An 18,861-nucleotide genomic window follows, 5' to 3' on the forward strand; every position below is an offset into this window, starting at 1 on the left:
GAACTGTTTTCTTGTGACGTGTGGATAAGCGTGTTTCCCTCCACAGAGAATGTGGTTCAGAAGGTGAGGATTTTGTCTTCTACATCCACCCAACCTAGCACAGTGAAAATGCATACAGTAAGCTTGAGACCAGCCTTCTCTTCTGTCAGGGACAGAGACAGCTCTAAGCCCATTCTGTCTCTTGCTTCCTCTTTCTTCCCAAGGAAGGCCCAGGACTAGAGTCAGGGGAGAGTGCTGGAAGACACAGGAGGAGCTTAACAGATAGTCAAGAAATGAATGAGTCAGTGAGTGAAAGGAAAACAAGAAAAGATAAAAGAACTTTGAGAGCACCCTCACCAGGATTATTTCAGTCCAGCTGAAGGGAACTTTAAGAACCAAGCCAGGATGATAGATAGATAGATGACAGGTGAATGGTGGGATGAAGTGTGAACATGAGGTCCTTGGTATTGGCACTGCCTTCACTATGCTCTGAGACCTTTGGGAAATCTCTGAGCCTCAATTTCTCATGAGTCCCTTCATCCTGCCTGCAGATGGTCCAATATGGACACTGACCGTCAGGGTCCTCGGGGCTGTTTGACATTCATGTTTGAGGCTTCTTCCCCAAATGCCCAGACACCCAGGGCCCCCTGGCGCCTCTGCATCCGCCGAAAGCTTTTCTTGGCTGCAGTCCTGAGCCGGGGACCTTTACTGCCTGCTGGCGGAAAAGAATTCTCAGTTGTGGAAACTGGTAAACTTTACGTATTTTACAGATGAGAGACCAAACTCCGGATGACTCTAAATGTGGTGTGAAATGGACAGAAGTCACCCTGCTGGTGTGACATGCCTGAGATAGTGTCATCACCACCACTGTCACCCCATACAGACCTGCACGTCATGGAAAGAGTGGTGCCTTGGCCAATGTTGGCCCTCATCACTTACCCCTCACTCCCAGCCCCTTTTCTGTGCTTTTCTACATTTTAAAAGTAAGAAGAGGTCTATTTGCTGTGCAGGAAGACAGCCCATGGTCACCTAAAAGCAAAGGAGAAAGGGAATTAACCCTCAGTCCTGAGACCTGATCCAGCGATCAGAGCCCAGCTCCGGGGAGCTGCGGCGGTTGCCACTATACCTGCGGAGGGAGAAAGCTTTTCCGATTGAACAGCCACCAATCCCCAGCCTCCAAAAAAGGTCCCTGGGCAGGGGCAGTGATTTGAATGCTAGAGACAGTGCCTAGGGAACGGAGCGAATTTGTTGACTTTTAATTTTTTGATTTTTCTTTGACTTGGTCGAGATAGTGAGGCAGCCTAGGCCCTGGCTGAGATGTGGGTATTTGTCAAACCATTGTCCCTGTCCCCTGAGTCAGCGGGCCTTTGGCCTCTCCCTGCGGAGCCCACCACTGCTGCATCCTCTCCAAACCACTCAGCCTCTAACTCTTCCTCCCAAACCGAAGCCCTACCCGTGACAAGTGCCCGAACTACCAAAGGGGCGCGGGCTCTCACGGAGCCCACCCGCATTCACGCGTGTGTGTGCGCGCGCGCGCGCGGGGGTGTGGCGCGTGTGCGCGCGCACGCGGTTGTGTGGCGGGGGGCGGGCTCTGCGCCCGCAAGCAGGGCTCAGGTCTGAGCGTGGCATCCTGACTTGCCCGCTGCGAGGGGCAGGGCGCCGCAGTGCCGTAGTAGCGGGCAGCCGAGACGCACCGCTCAGGAGCCGCGGGTACCGGAGCGGGCAGAGACCCCGGCGCTGCCTAACCCCCTCCGGGCCGCCCGAGCTCCAACCCCCTCCCCGGGAGGGCTGCGCGGGCCGCAAGACGCCCAGACGCCAGCCTCGGTCCCCTTTCAGTCTCTCGGTTCATCTTTCCTCCCAAGTAAGGGAATAAGCCCCAAGGAAGGAGCGCTCCGGCGAACCGCGCAACAAAGTGTTGGCATGCTGAGGTAAGACCGTGGCCGGCGCGGTGGAGGGGGGCTCGGGCTGGGGGCGCGGGTTGCAGCAACTTGGAAAAGGGGAGCAAAGCGGGAGCCGGTCCCGTGGCCAGGGGACGGAGCTGCAGACAAGGCCTCGGCGCGCCCCCCCGCCCCCGACGATGCCACCTGCCACACAGCCCCTGCCGGAGGAGATGCCGCGCTGGCAGGGTGAGGGCACGGGGAGTCGCCCGGGGTGGCGCACCGGCTTCCTCTTCGACTGGGAGGACCTTCCGAACCTTAAAGGTGTGCGGGCGGGAGGCGTCCTGGCTCCACGCAGTTTGCTGAAGCAACTGGTCAGATTTCGCCCCTTCTAGTATTCAGTTCGCGCTCCAGGGTGCACAAGGGCGGCAAAGAGCGGGGACACTTTTTCTAACGTCTGGCCGCCAAAGCGTCTGACCGTCCCGCGGGGTTCCAGGACTTTGGGGGACTCCACAAAGCCCCCGAGCTAGGGGTTGTAAAGGGAAGCTGAAGCGAACGCGGAGACCTTGACAAATAGTAGCTACGGAAGGAGAGGAGGGTCAGGGAGAGAACGTCGGGTTGACCTGTTTAGTCTCGGACTCACAAGATGTGTGTTCCTGTGTGTGCGTGCATCTAGTATCACCTGTGGGGCTTTCGAAAACTCCACCAGTGCACTCATCCTGCACATTCAGTGATTTTCTTCCTCTAGACGAGTAGGCTGGAATTTGGGGAGGGGGCTGTGGAGTTCGAAAAAGCCCTACAGGTGATTCTGATGCGTTGTCCCCATCCGTGCCATCACTGCAGCGGGAAGCACGAGACCGGAGCCAGGAGGCAGCTCCCAGGTGTGAGCGATCCAGGTGCGGGACTCAGACCTTCCCGCATCCTCCCTCTTTCCCCGCGGTGAGGCAGGAGGGTCTGCAGCAGCGCGCGGTGATTTGTGGCTGCGCCGCAGTGGCGCGCAGTAGAGCTGCGAACCCGCGGGCACGCTCGCAGGCGGGCGCTGGGCGGCTGTCTCCTCCGGCTTCATTAGCATACGATGACCTCGCTGTCCGGAAGAGGGCCTGGGAGGGCCGTTTGTTCTTCTTTCATTTCGGGACTTGGGGGAACGCACCTTGGTTTGGGAGGTGTGGACCAGGGGGAGTCGCTGATGAGGGGCAGCTGTCAGGACACAGGGCTGGGAACTGCCCCTCGGGTTCGAAAGGGGGAGACGACGTCGCTATTTCGGTGCCTGGGATTTTTTGTTTAAAAAACAGCTCTCAGAGTCGCTTACTGGAGCACAGGGCATCCCTCGTTGTCAGCGAAGGGTATTAGATCATAGGGGGCAAGTGTCATCACTATTTGGACACACACACACACATACAATTTACCTTTGTGCTTTATGCCCCTCTCATTCCAGGGCTGTGTCCTAACGTGGGAAGGGACTTAGTCTTCTTAAAAAGGGCTGTACTTGCCTCCTTTCCGAAGGTAAATGATACTCATGAAATACAGCGTCTGCCACTAAGCTAACTTCCCTGCTGTACCTCCCATCCAAGTCTTTTCTTTACGGATCACCCTTAACGTTTGTGAATAGCACTGTAGGCGTTATTACAAGCATTTTTCTGGGAGGGGTGTGGGAGTAGGGAGCAAGTGGATGAGTCTTTGCCACCTTACAATCTCATGTCAGTGTTTGGTTCAGATCAACCCAGACATGGGGAGAAAATGATAAACAATCAGAGCGTCTCGGAACCTAGACTTTCAGAGGTAGGAGAAACTACTGAGGACATCTGTTCCAGCTCCCCCTCAAATCTCGCAGAGCACCTGCAGCAGGTAGGGGAGGATCCCGCCAACCTTGCACTCCCAGAGGTCCCAGCTGTGCTCGAGAGGCTCTGCTCAGGAAAGTACCCATAAAGCAGCAGCTCTTCCCTCTACTGCTGATCCCTAGAGGGGAGGCTGCCCCTACCGTTTTTGTTGTGGTAAAACTCTTTTCTTAAAAACAATATCTTATTGTATTGCAACACTATGATATACCTTTTCAGTGTAAAGGTAATTCATGTTGAAGGTAGAAAATGTGGGACGTTGAAAAGTGTGCAAAGAATCAAACCACCCACAATTGCACACAAATCAGATTAGTGTGTAAAATATGTAAATGGCATAACATCCCACTTCTCCACACAAATAATTAGAACAGCCCTCCCTCCTAGGAGGGTACATCATTATCAGAGCCAAATTCAGCCAGCCCAGCCAATCAGTAACAGCTTCTTCACATACTGGCCATTTTTGAAGAAGTGTTTGTTTACACCAAGTATTAGAATTCCACTACCAAACTGCAGAGGGAGTTGATACCTTTTCATATGTAACAGAGTTCACCTGCCTCACTTCCCTTCCCCACCCCAGCCGCTCAAGGCTAGTGACTGTGGATCACGCAGTAAAAAATAAAGTGATACGTATCATCCAAAAAAATGTCCTCAGGTGAAAAAAATGTGGCCGCAGAAGAGAAACTGAATTAGGCAATACGAAAGGGGAAATTCTGTGGTAGAGAATTCTCCAGGTAATGGACTGGGTGCTCTATGTGCGTTTCTCTTTGGATGAACCTTTGTTCTGCTCAGATCGGTTGGTCTCAGAAATGCACCTGAAAGCTGTCTAGAGTTGTGCAATGTATTTCCACATGTGACTGTTAGCATTTTCACTTAATTCATTAAAATTAAATAAAATTAAGATTTCAGTTTCTCAGTCACACTAGTCACATTTCTAGCACTTAAATGCCACATATGGCTTCCGGCTGCCATATTGGAGAATGCACGTATAGAACATTTCTATCATTGCAGAAAGTTCTACTGGACAGTGCTGGTTAGATTGTAAGCTTGGTGCAGGCAGAGGTGTGAATTTTGTCTTCCACAGTATCCCCTGCAGCCAACACATTGCCTGGCCAGAGGAGGACGAAGGGGAGGAGGAGGGACGGTGGTAGTAAATGTAGGGTAACATTAGCTATACCATTTATTGGGCACCTACTTTGTGCCCCTCACTGTGCTGTATTTTGTGCATGCATTGTCTTACTTCAGACTCAAATCACTACAAGCCTGGTGGTAACCTTATTTCACAGACAAGGAAACAGAGTCTCAGGAAGTTTAAGTAAGTGGTTGTAAAGCTAGTAGTAGAGAGGCTGAGTTTTAACTCAGGCCCTTATGATTTCAAAGCCTATTTTCCCAGGGCTTTTGCTTTGCCACCTCAGTAAATATCACGTGTGATAATGTGAATTGTCATCATCTTAGCTTCCCAGGAAGTCAGAGAAGGGGTTCTCTTGAAGGCTTCCCAAGGGAAATATTGGTATTATTTGCAATGTTAATAGCATTTCAAGAGTGTAAAATTTTGCTTGGGGGCTCAAGAGGTTTTGTCCTTGGATGGGTGTGACGTCAGGAGAAAGGAACCCACCCATAGTGTGGTCTGACCAGAGAGCCAAAACCTAGGAGAGCGGGCCAGCCAACCACCACCCCCTGTGCTTCTCCACAGGGAGGCTGATCGTCAGCCCGGGAGAGAAGTACTGGCTTGGTTAGGATCTCACCACCGACTATGGGCATAACCTGGCTCCTGACTCCCTGGCAAGTGCCCTTCCCACTGCACCATCCTGCCCCATAGGCCACTGGCTCCAGTGTTGTCCTATCATTATCACTGTTGCCCCATTTTCCCCTAATTTCTTTATTCTTAATGAATAAAACACAGCATTTCAAGGGATGCTTAATCAGCACCAAGTACAGTGAGTTTATCACTTCCTTTTTTCTACATCTCATGTTTCTCTTAAAACCCTGTCAGGTTGAACTAGCAGTCTATACAAGTAACATCTGTTGAGTTTAGTATCGGCTGAAAAAACCCAGCTGTCTTTTAAACTTACTCTTGAACTGTATCCCCTGCCCGCCACTCCCTTCCCCTTCCATGCTTGTACAGATGCTACCTGGGACTCAAATACAGAGCCCTTGCATTTATTCCCAGTTTTATCTTGTTTAATTCAGTCTGTCTTGCCAGCTTGCCCAGATATTTCTGGCTTTGATTCTGCTATCCAGCATATATACTGTCCCTTCCAGCTGGCTTCCTGTTGTCCCCAAACCTGATGACCTCTTCAACTAAGTCATCAATAAAAAATGATGAATATTACAGCATTCTGAGACATTCCACTATATGCTCCTGAAAGACAATGTTAATTCAATAAGTAAATAGCACTTTTTAAGAAAATTTATTTAACTTCTTGTACCATCACTAAATCCATAATTCTTCATCTTTTTCAAAAGATTATCAGAGGAATCATATCAAACGTTTTGATAAAGTCCAGATACTCTTTATCCCTGGTATTTCCCTGATCTCCCTGCCTAATAATGTTGTCAAAGAAGCAATTTTGTTACTTTGACATAAACTACTAGCAGTTAACCCACTTTGATTTCTCAGGATCACAACTTCACTCCTAAAAGCTCATTCCACATCCTGTTCTGCAGTGTTTCCTGGGATTAACATCAACACCTCAAGTTAAGACATTTTCATAAGTTATTTCTCCCATTTTAAAAAAGTAAAATTGTCTTTGCCATGAGAGTGATGGTGATAGTGATGATCGTGATGATGATGATGATGGAGGTGGTAGTGGTGACAGTAGTGGTGGTGGGTGGTGATGGTGGTTCATGATAATGATGATGGTGGTGGTGGTGGTGGTAATAATGGTGATGGTAGTAGTGACTTTCTTATTCTATGATTCTGAACAGATTAAGGAGAGTGGTTCAGTGATCTCAATTCATGATGTCTTGGCACCCTGGAATATACTCAGTAAGGCCAAAAGATTGTATTAATTTGAGGCAGATCTAAGAGTCTCCAGCGTCACGGAAAAATGAGATCAGAGAAGGAGCCAAGGAAGCAATGGGTCCCAGGCCTTCCTATTCAAAATGAGGAATCCTGCATCTAAAGGGGAAGGGCCCTGCATGGGCTCACACCTCCAGGACAGACCAAGGTCTCACCGTTCTTCCCCAGTGCTTTGTCCAGGGCATACTCCTTCTTTCCATCTCTGATTCTGAAGAAGCCTAATGCTTTGTTTCCTGCAGCAATGTTCTTTTATTCTCTTGGAATTAACCTCTTCATCATTGATGGTTTTCATTGATGTCTCTGAAAATTAAAGATTCTTTCCTGGTATCATGATTTAAAAGGAGAAAGGAGAAGCAAGCTTATTTTCCAACTGGGAAATGGGTGGAACTGGGTAGAACAGAGACAGAAACAGATAATCATGCAGCATTACCTTTAGGTGAGAGTCAGAGGAGGGTCACCTCCCCAGCCTGGGAAGGTATTGGACCAAGAAAGTCAGGTAATACTCTCTGGAGTAGATGGGCTTCAGCTGAAATCCAAAGGCTGGCTAAAGGTTAAGTGAAGATATGAGTATAGGTAATACATTCTAGTTAGAGGGAACAGTGTAAAGCAAGGCTCAGAGGCAGCTCTTGTCTCCAGTGTTGCTGGAGCAAAAACTGTGCATTGACAAATGATGGGAGATGAGTCTAGAGATGTGGACAGGAGAGTCTTGTCTCCCAAGTTAAAGAGTGTGGATCGTTTCTCATAGACAGTGAGGGGCCACCAAGAAATGTTAGGTGGGAACTGACATGATCAGATTTTAACATTAGAGCAGCCCCTCTAGCTGCAGTGTCAGGAGGGTAGAAGACAGGAAGCAGGGCTGCCCATTGGGAGGCTTTTTTTGGAAGTTAGGAACTATGAGGGCTGGACAAGCTAGTACGGATGGAGGAAGGGACAGAATCAGGAAAGAACTGGTAATTAGGTGAATATGAAGGTAGTGAGGAGGGCAGAGGAACCTAGCAATTCCCAGGCTTCTACCTTGTGCATCTGGGAGGATAGTGGTTCCATCCACCAAGAGGATCAAGGAGCAGGAGTGAGGTTATTGATGAGTTCAGTTTGGGGCCTGCTAAATTTGCAATGTTGGTGACAGATGCAGATGGAGAGGTAGTTGATAGATGAGCTATGTGGCTGGAGACCCAACACTGGGGAGGCATAAGTCTAAGTGGTAGGTGAAACCACAAGAGCCAACAAGATCATAGGAGAGTCAATTTTCATTTATCTTGATACATGTACTGCCAGTATGTGGAAGATCCGTATCAAGGAGATTCATGCCTTTTTAACAAAGGGAGGAGACTTTTCACAGCATTTAGAGTCTGGGCTTGACAGGCAAGCTGTGCCAATAGCCATCTGCTGACCCAGCTAGACCAGTGCCCACTTCTGCCAGGTGAGTGGTCAAGCATGGGGGTTTTTACAGAAACTCTTGTATTCCTCTTCCATATTAGAGCCTCACAGATTTGTCAACATGGGCCTTTTCTCTAGACCAGTGGTTCTCAATGCTGGTTAAACATTAAAATCATCTGGGGAGCTTTGCAAAAATACCAGTTGTGGGTCCCAATCCAGGAGATGCTAATTTAATTGTTCTGGGGTTAGGGCCTGGGCCTGAATATTTTTTTTTTAAAGGGCCCCAAGTGACACCAGTGTTCAGCAGAGTTAAGAACCATTGCCGAACAAGAAGTTCCCTCAGTGATTTATCAAATTACAGGGTTTTTAATTCTTAACCTCCTCTGGAAAATCTCCTATGACTCCGTTACAATTTCTCTAAAAATCACTTTAACATGTCAGAACCTACACTGGACACTGCACTCCATCCGTGGTCTTGGGCGTACTGTCCCTGTCTTTGCATTCAACATGTATTTCTCCCTCGTGCCTGCAAGGCTCATGGGAAACTTTGTCAAATATCCTGTGCTTAAAACCTCTGTCTACCACATTCTCTGAGTTACATAACTAATAGACTTGTCAAAAAGACTTAGGAATCACCTGCTATGACTTCTGAGTGAAACTTGGTTAGTTCCAAAGTATCCTTGCTTTCTCTTCTAAGTGCTCACAAGGCAGCACTCAACCCAGCAGTTCTTGAATGAATTTTTATTTACATTCCAATTACCTGGAGACTTTCCCCTCAGAGATTCTGATTTTGAAGTGTGGGGTAGGAGCCCAGAATTTCACTGGGCATTTCTAAGTTAAGGTGGCAGGGAGTGCAAAGAGTGGGAGAAGATATTTGCAAATCACATATCTGAAAGGGGATTGATAGTCAGAATATATAGAGAATTCCCCAAACTCAACAACAATAAAACAAACAATCCAATTCAAAAATGGGCAAAGGATTTAAAAAACATTTCTCCAAAGAAGATGTTCAAATGGCCGGTAAGCACATGAAAAGATAATCAGTATCACTGATCATTAAGAAAAGGCAAATCAAAGTCATAATGAGATAACACTTCATATCCATTAGCATATCTATTATCAAAAAACCCCACAAAAAACAGAAAATAACAAATGTTACTGAGGCTATAGAGAAATTGAAACCCTTGTGTATTGTTGGTGTGATTGTAAAATGGTGCAACCACTATGGAAAACAGAATCTCAGTTCCTCAAAAAATTAAAAATAGAATACCATATGATCCAGCAATTCCACTTCTGGTTATATACTCAAAAGAATTGAAAGCAAGTATATGAAAACATACTTGCGTACCCACGATCACAGCAGCATCATTCACAATAGACAAAAGGTGGAAGTAACCCGGTGTCCATTGATGAATAGACAGATAAACAAAATGTGACATATGCATAAAACGAAATATTATTCAGGCTTAAAACAGAAGGAAGTTCTGACACATGCTATAACATGGATGAACCTTGAAGACGTTACGCTAAGTGAAATCAGCCAGGCACAAAAGGACAAATACCGTGATTCCATTCATATGAGGTATTTAGAACAGTCACATTCATAAAGACAGAAAGTAGAATGTTAGTTGCTAGGGGCTGGGGGTGGGAAGGGAAGAATGGGGTGTTATCATTTCGTCGTACAGAGTTTCAGTTTTGCAACATGAAAAACGTTCTGTGGATGGATGGTGGCGATGGTAGCACAACAATGTGAATATACTTAATGCCGCTGAACTGTAAACTTAAAAATGGTTAAAATGGTTAATTTTATGTTATGTATGTTTTACCACCATTTATAAAAGTAAATATATATATATATTTTAAGTGGCAGGGACTGTAGGAGTGCTAGACAGGTAGGTGATGGAAAACAAATCTCAGTCATGTAACTGCCGCCTCGGACAGGTCTTGGCCAGCACACATGGTGATGGGCCGTGGGACTCACTTTCAATCAACACGTGGTGGAAGTTTATGAAAACAGTATTTAGTAGTTCAAAAGAAAGGAGATATATAAGAATGCAAAACTAATGTCTCCCTATAAAATAGGCACTAAAATAAAAGCGAGAAACCTTTAAACAAAATCTCCAAGCTGTATATACAGAGATTTAAGAGGATGTAGCAGGAACTATCAAAAGGGAGCAATGTGAGATTAGGGAAATTGACCTCTTTTAAAATGAAAAATATTTTGCAGAATTCAAATCACACAATGGGAGCATGAACATTAGAACAATGCAGAAAACCAACGATGAATGTAAATTCTCATAGTACTGATAGAAAATACATAAAGAAATGAAATAATGAGTGAAAAAATGGAGGCTAGAATTCAACACATTAAATATAAAAATGCAGAATTTTTCAGGAGAAAGGGAAATGGAAGATAAGTTATAATAAAAAATATAGAAAAATATTTTCCTGATTTCATTTCAAAATAGTTCATTGTTTACCAGAGAAAATTAAAGCTATATTCTGATGAAAGTTAATTGTTTATATGAATAAAAAAATCTATTGTTATACTATCAGAAAAAAATATTATATTAAAAAAAAACAAGCATGTGCCAGACATTCTGTAACACTAAATGTCAGAAGAAAGTTGATGTATGGCTGTCAGATTTTGTGGTAATAAAATTACGACCCAGAATTCTGTATTCAGTAATTTGTGAAGAAAAAGAAAAGATAATTTCAGACAAAAAAAAAGTACCCAGACAGTAGACCACTAAAATCCTTAACCGAAAAAAAGTATTTACTCCAAATACTCTGATCAACAAGAAAATTAATGAACATTAAAGTTTGAGAATGGAGAAGATGAGATATAGAAGGTATGAGGTGAAAAATGAAACCAGTCAAACACTGACTTAATGTTTAAATGTTGTTAATATGGTTATGAAACAATGCAACTCTCAAAAATCATTCTTAATAAAAAAAATACATAAGAAATTTAATAATAATATCTGGGTCTAAAAACTCAGATTACTCCAGAAAAAAAAAACAACCAAAAACCCTTAGAGGGCTAACTTCCTCATTTAGTATCATGGGCAACATGAATATTGTTTCATTGTTGACATAGATGGAAAAATATAAGTTAAAAAAAAATTTTAAGAGAGTAGATGAATATAAACTAGAAGTGCCGTGTTTAACTTCGAAATTAGGAGGAAGATTTGGCACATTAGCACCAAGGTTAAAAATTAATACAGCATATAGCAAGGAAACATTAAAAAAAAGTATAAAATAAGATGATAGAAGTGAGGTCAAACATATTATTACATTAAGTACGAATGGTTTAATCATTTTTATTAAAAGATGAAGAAACATGGATTGGGCAAAAACTGATTCTAAATATATGCTCTTTTAAACAAAATGGGACAGAAAGGAGGAAGAAAAAGAGTATAGATGTACCAGGAAAATGTAAACCAAAGAAAGAAGGGAGAGCAGTATTAGACACAGTAGAATTTAATGAAGGAAACATTGAGCAATGCATTAAATGTGGCTAAAAGATATAATCCATTAGAAGACATACCATCTGTGAATATTTTTATCCTGCATAACATAAAAATATCAAAATATATAAAATAAACTGGTCAAAAACACAATCACAGAGGGAGACAACATATTTCTATCCATCTTCAACATGCTGAGTGACAAAAACAAATGAATATGTAAAGAATTTTAAGGATATAAGAAACTTGATGTAATAGACATATACTCCTTCACATTCAAGAATGAACATATATCTATTTAAATGTTTATGCAATATTGGGAAATTTTGGTGACATTGTAAAGAAAATTGTGATACATTCCAAAAAGTAGAACTTGTTCTATCAATAAGAGGAAAATAAAACTAGAGTTACTCTAGGATAATATATTCTGGGAACTTGATGTTGCCTGGGATCTGTGCACATCCACCTGCCACTACTAATTCAACATTCAGGGAGAACAAGACCCAAGACCTGTTATTTGACAAGCATCAAGTCTGTAGAATGCTTCCTTCTTTAAGAAAGAATAAATGTTTTAACAGAGAGGAACTAAGGAAAATGCAAGACAAGAGAATAGCATACAGAATTAAAATGAATGAGCTCCTCCAGCTGGACCTAAAAGAACATTTTAGGAGACTGGAATCATCTTAAGAGGGCAAGAAGCCATGGCCTTTACAAATCAGAAGAGAATAAGAAAAAGCTGAGGAGATAATGAAGTATGGTATGCAAAGACATGAATGAGGTATGGAAGGATGGCAAGGAAACTAAAACCCAGCTACAGAATTAAAGTCTATTAGGTGGAACTAATGAGCAGAGTTTAATCTATAGAAAATCAAATCAAATATGCAGAGGAAGTAATGTTATAAACAATAGGCAATCAGTACTGAAGCCAATTTAAAAAGAGATGTCTAAATAATTATTGTAAATCCAGTTTTTAAATTGTATGCAAAAGTAAAATATATTCAAAGAGAAGATATGTATTGCTACACAAAATTTTGAAACAACAAATTTAGATTTAAAACCCCAGATAACATTTTTAAAATCCTGAAAAAGCTGGTGTTTCTCTGGAGAATATAGGACAGGATGGGATAATGTAAATAAAAGGTTCTGAATTCCTTGGTTCAACTGTGAGAGATTCATTTTATTCTTGACATTTAAAATTTAGAAAATAATAGTTATCAGGACTTCCCTGGCAGTCCAGTGACTAAGGCTCCACGCTTCCACTGCAAAGGGCGTGGGTTCAATTCCCAGTCAGGGAACTAAGATCCCACATGCTGCGCTGCGTGAGACGGCCAAAAAAAAAGAAAAAAAAAGAAAGTTATAGAATTCTTTCCCCCACTATTCTATCTTCCAAACCAAGGGAGGGGTCTAAGAAAACATACTTCATATGACAAAGGACGAAAAATAAAGGAGATGGCAAGGAAACATTAAAAAGAATTAAAAGGAGCATGAAAATGATGAGATCAAATACTTCATTGATAACAACTAACATAATTTTTAAGAGGTCTTCATATTGGGTCCAAAACTAAAATTCAACCATATATTGTTTACCATAGTCATCCCTAAAACAGAACAGTATACAAAGATTAAAAGAAAATGCTGACTACCAAATGTAAAATAGCTAGTGAGAAGCAGCTGCATCGCACAGGGAGATCAGTTCTGTGCTTTGTGGCCACCTAGAGGGGTGGGATAAGGAGGATGGGAGGGAGACGCAAGAGGGAGAGGATATGGGGATATATGTATACGTATAGCTGATTCACTTTCTTATACAGCAGAAACTAACACAACATTGTAAAGCCATTATATTCCAATAAAAATGTTAAAAAAAAAAAGAAAATGCTGAGAAAAGGTATAGCAAGCAGATGCAACAAACACTAAAGCAAAAGTCATGATATTAATGTAAGACTAAATGCAACTCAAGACAAATACTTTATGTTTTTCAGGATATTTATTTATTTTTAATTGAAGTACAGTTGAATGACAGTGTTGTGTTAATTATTGCCTTACAGCAAAGTAACTTAGTTGTACATATGTATACATTCTTTTTCATACTCTTTTCCATTATGGTTTATCACAGGATATTGAATATAGTTCCCTGTGTTATACAGTAGGACCTTGTTGTTTATCCATTCTGTATATACCAGTTTGTATCTACTAACCCCAAACTCCCAATCCTTCCCTCTCCCATCCCCCTTCCCCCTTGGCAACCACCAGTCTATTCTCTATGTCTGTGATTCTGTTTCTGTTTCATGGATAGGTTCATATTTTTGATTCCACATATAAGTGATATCGTATGGTATTCGTCTTTCTTTTTCTGACTTACTTCACTTAGTATGATAATCTCTAGTTGCATCCATGTTGCTGCAAATGGCATTATTTCATTATTTTTTATGGCTGTGCAGTATTCCATTGTATATATGTACCACAACTTCTTTATCCATTCATCTGTTGATGGACATTTAGGTTGTTTCCATGTCTTGGCTATTGTGAATAGTGCTGCTATAAACGTAGGGGTGCGTGTATCTTTTTGAATTATAGTTTTGTCTGGATATATGCCCAGGAGTGGGATTGCTGGCTCATATGGTAATTCTATTTTTATTTTTCTGAGGAACCTCCATACTGTTTTCCACAGTGGCTGTGCCAACTTACATTCCCACCAACAGTGTAGGAGGGTTCCCTTTTCTCCACACCCTCTCTAGCAAGGACAAATTCTTTAAGACAATTAGGGTGGTTTTATATAACTGAATAGTCCAATTCACAGTGAAGATACACTGTTATAGAAATATATGCATCAATAAATGTTGATAGATGCAAAATTAATGTTGCATTCAAAGCACAACCATGGTAAAAGATTTCAAAATGCCACTCTAGGGCTTTCCTATATCAAGTAAAGAAAAAAAAATAGAGGAATTATGTAATATTATGAATATGATTTTTTAAAAATACATGCTGTGTAGTACCCACAATACAGAGAATGAAATTTCTTTTCCAGGGCTCATAGAACATTTACAAAAATAAACTCTGTATTAGGTTACAAATAAAATCTCTGCAAGTTCCTTAAAACAGAAATAATAAAGGTCACAGTCTCTAACCATTAGAAATGAATAATAATAAATAACAACATGGGGGACAAGCAATAAATTATGGTCCGTTTGTATAATAAAGTACTATGTAGCCATGGAAAACAATATGTAGAAGGATGTTTAGTAACACCAAATAATGGTCACCATAAACAAATAAGTGAAAAAAGTCAGAAAGAGGGTAAAAGAGTTTAAAAAAAAAGTGTATGTATACATACATAGGGAAATTCTAGAAATAATTTATGGCAAAATGTTAATTGTGGTTATAATTAGTAGTGAGGTTATGTGTGATTTTTATTTTAAAATCATTAAAATATGATTTGGACTCTTGGCCAAGATTAATATTATGCTCACACTGTTTATGGTTTGTAGAATCCATATTCTACAATATTGTTTTGATAATGAAGATTAGTTTGCTTGTTTCTAGTCCTTTGGCTTTTTGTTGTTGCTGTTGTTGTTCTCCAAAATTCTTCAAAGATCAAATAACAGTGGTTAAAGAGCCTGGTCTTCCTGGTCCCAAGCGGTAGACCAAGCTATCCTTTGCTCTACTTGCTCTAGAATTAACCAGCCCACTCCCCAAACTTCCCTCAAACATTGTTTGGTCAGTAGTGTTTTGGGTTAGTTAGTTTGTTTCTTTGGTCACTTAATGTTTTCAGATCATTCTGAGCTATTTTTTTCATGATGTACTTCATGTAAGTTTGTACCATCTTCCTGTATATTGCTTGATTGTGTGCCTTCCCTCTTATCTCTAAACGTCCTTTTCAGTTATGAACCTGTGGGTTAGTCCTGCAGGCACTTTTTTTTTTTTTTTAAAGAACCATTCCTTTTCCCTCTTGTGTCTGCCTAAGTTTAAAGGTCCTGGCTGTTTATTACAGCCTGGCTTCTCCTTGACAATAATGACCTCTGAGCTGGAGTAGCTTCTTTCTCCTAAGATGTCTCTTATGCTGGCTTCACCCTTCTGCAAGCAGGGTCTTTCTGTTGGTCAGAGTAAGGTCCAGAGGAGTTCATCCAGTTAGACTTCTTTACTCCATTTCAACAAGGGAAATAGAAACACTTGTCTGATGCTCTTTTAGCCAAATGAGGCTTTCAGCAAACGTTTAGCCAGCATGAATTCCCTTTCACTGTTCCAACTTCCTTCATGCCAGAAGAGTAGGGGCTAGGAATGCACCCTTCGTTTCCTCCTTGTGGTCAAGAGGCTGGTAGAACATGCTCACGATGATATCATACTGTTCCTCACCCTTTTCTGCTCACTCATAAGATATTTTAGGTGCTCTATCTTTAGGGTCATGAATATCCATCATAAACCAATTTTTGGTCCAAAGCCATGTTGCCATATAGACATGCCAGTCCTTAAATACAGTTTTTAGTACTCTTTGTAATAATGTGTACATGTGTGTATATTTGTGCGTGTCACCAGGCACCTCCCCTCTCCTGTTTGTTTTACCAGCAGTTCTACACTTTAGACTGATTCGTAGTGTTATTACAGCTCTTTGATCATTTGCTCATCAGTCTCTAGGCTAATACATGCCCCCCCACCCCATGCTCATGAGATGCAAGCATTTCATTACTAGATATGAACTCCCCCTTTCAGCATACGGTGAATCGTGACCCAGAAAACTACATCCAGTATTGACACTGTTTGCTTCCGTTTAATCTCAGAATCCCAACTGTCAGCAGGAAGAACGGATGACAACATCATCCCTATTCCCAAGTTTTTCACTGTCTTGCCGAAAACTAGGGGGACATCAGGTCAGACTAGATGATAAAGGACCTTGAATGCTTGGAAAAGGAATTGGACACAAAGTGATAGAAGTAATTCTTAGTTCTTGAGAAGGGAAATAATTGAAACTAGTGGTTTTCCTAGAGTAAAGTATTCATATGCAGAGCAGACTGAAATGGAATGAGACAATTCTGAAGACTAGAGGCAGATGCTGGGGCCAGTGAGCAGGCTGTTACTCAGAAATTGGAGGTGCTGTCACAAGGAATGAAATGAAGGGACAGAGCCGATAGATAATACAAAACAAACTTGGTAAGTTGGTTTCTGGTTTGGTATTGAAATTTTGGGAGGAGGAAGGAGGCTGAAAGTAAATAACACCAATTATCAACCCGCTGAATGTGGAGAATGACATTTACATTGAAAAAGATAGGCAAATCTGTGTTATTCAGTTTTTGAGGTGGAGCTGGGAGGAAGATAAGTTTGAGAGTAGATCTATTTATATATTTAAAAGTCACACCTTATAAATGGTTGGAGGACTGTGTAAATGCATGTGATTCCATCAGCAACAGGACGCCTTTCTGACCAAACTAAATTCATTATATGATTTCACACTCCAATCAAAATAGAGTTAGTCAATCAAATCAAATTACTTTTCTCTTTCTACTGTTTCTTCTTTAGTTGGGGCTGCTTTCTGTTGGCCATTTTTGTCTAGTTCAAAGTGATTCACCAGGGAGGCCAGTCCCTCCAATTGGACTGTAATTTATTAAATACGTTCATCCAAATGACTAACTCTGTGCTCATCTCCCAAACCCTCCAGTGTCCTAATCTAGCTCATGCACCCAGCCACTCCTAACCACTGCAGGCAGATGTTGCCACAGAGTTCCCATGTCATAGTTTTTTTCGATTTATTCGTTAATTGCTTCTGAGGGGTGAAAGCGAAAATTTATACCATTTCATCTTTTATAGCTGGTTCTGAAAAGCATCATCGTTCCCTTCCATCCTCTTCCTTAAATTGAGATCTAAGATTTTTCACCCTGAAATTCATATCTTTTCTCATCAAACTCATTTCTCCATTATATGAGGCCATGCAAGGTATCAGGGGATCTTGGCACATTTACTTGTATCTGATAAAAAAGAAGGGAAGGCAATGGGCATCCATGGAGTCCTATGGCACTGTGCTAAGAAGTCTGTATTCATTATGTTTAATGCTATTCTGCAAGGTGACACCACTATTCCCATTTTCCAGCTGAGGAAACTTGGACTCAGAGAGATGAAGTAAGAATAAGTAATGTGCTCAAGGCCACAAATCTAGGAAATGCAGACCCAGGTTTGTTGAACTCCTGGGTTATACTCTTTTCTATTTTCTGACAGATCTATATTTCTAGGTATAGAATACTGTTGGTATGTTGTTCTCCACATCAGAAACCAGTGGTGCAGAGGAACAGTCCAGAAGTGCTTTACGCCTCACAGGCCCTGGCGTATAGGTCTCCTGACACTCCCGACCCATACACACCCTTGAGTGAACAAGGCTCATGGGTTTGGAAGAGATTTGGGGGAAATGAAATGGCATACTCCTAATTATTTTGAACTAAGGAATCCATTAGCTATAATTTTTACTGAAATTGAAAATACAAGAAATAATCTTATAGCATGAAGAAACTCCTTTAAATTAGACCCAATTTAGGAGTTTTGAGGTTTTGATTTCAGCGGTTCCTCCCTGCAGTGCCAACATGTCAGGTACACTTAGTAAACCCGAGTCTTTTCTCTTCTCTGCCCTTTCACATTAGCCGTGTGAGCACCATTGCGAGCTGAGCTCTCCTGTCTCTGAGCTGCACAGTGCCAGTGCTTTCTCAAAAGTCTTCCCATTTCATCTAGGCTTTCAAAAGGAGTGCTGTAAAGTTGATTATCTTATTCTCCTATCATTTAATAAAACCTCTTGCGTTTATAGTGATGCCCCATTTTTATTCCTAATATTGGTGGTTCCTCCTCTTCTTCCCCCTCTTCCTCTCTCTCTCTCTCCCCAAGAATTGTCTATTTTATTGATTTTTGTCAACAACAGCAAAAAGAGCTTTTGATTTTACTTACTGTCCAGTTGTTTTGTTTTGTTGTGGGTTCTAGCCTTCATCTTTAGTGCTGCCCTTTTTAGCTTTATTTAGCTTTCTTTTGCTCCTTTTCCAGCTTCCTGAGTTGGAGGCTTGATTTATTTATTTTCATCTCCCTTGTTTTCTAAGAAATTTATTTAAGGCTACAAGCGTCCTATAATCAAACTGCACATTTACTAGATTGATAGGTAACTCTTCCATATTTTCACTTTCTTCTTAAACAAGAAGTTACTTAAGACTATATGGGGTTTCTTTAAATTACCGTATTGTTGCAGATTGACTTCCCTGGGAAGCAGATTCTGAGATGGAGTTGCAGTGCAGGAGTGTTATTAATTTTAAAGGGAATGCTTTTGGGATCATTACTTGTGG

At 41.8% G+C, this 18,861-nt stretch overlaps 1 long non-coding RNA gene across 1 annotated transcript in view; it reads left to right on the top strand.

Moving 5' to 3' along the window:
• The first annotated feature begins 1,550 nt into the window (after positions 1-1,550).
• Positions 1,551-18,861, top strand: part of LOC138842673 (uncharacterized) — a 54,034-nt gene continuing 36,723 nt past the window's right edge. Inside the window, exon 1 of the long non-coding RNA XR_011377427.1 lies at positions 1,551-1,907. This is a non-coding gene — a long non-coding RNA (uncharacterized lncRNA). The remainder of the gene's footprint in view (positions 1,908-18,861) is intronic.

The sequence above is a fragment of the Globicephala melas genome, chromosome 4 (assembly GCF_963455315.2).
Source record: "Globicephala melas chromosome 4, mGloMel1.2, whole genome shotgun sequence".
In the NCBI taxonomy this organism is placed as follows: Eukaryota; Metazoa; Chordata; class Mammalia; order Artiodactyla; family Delphinidae; genus Globicephala; species Globicephala melas.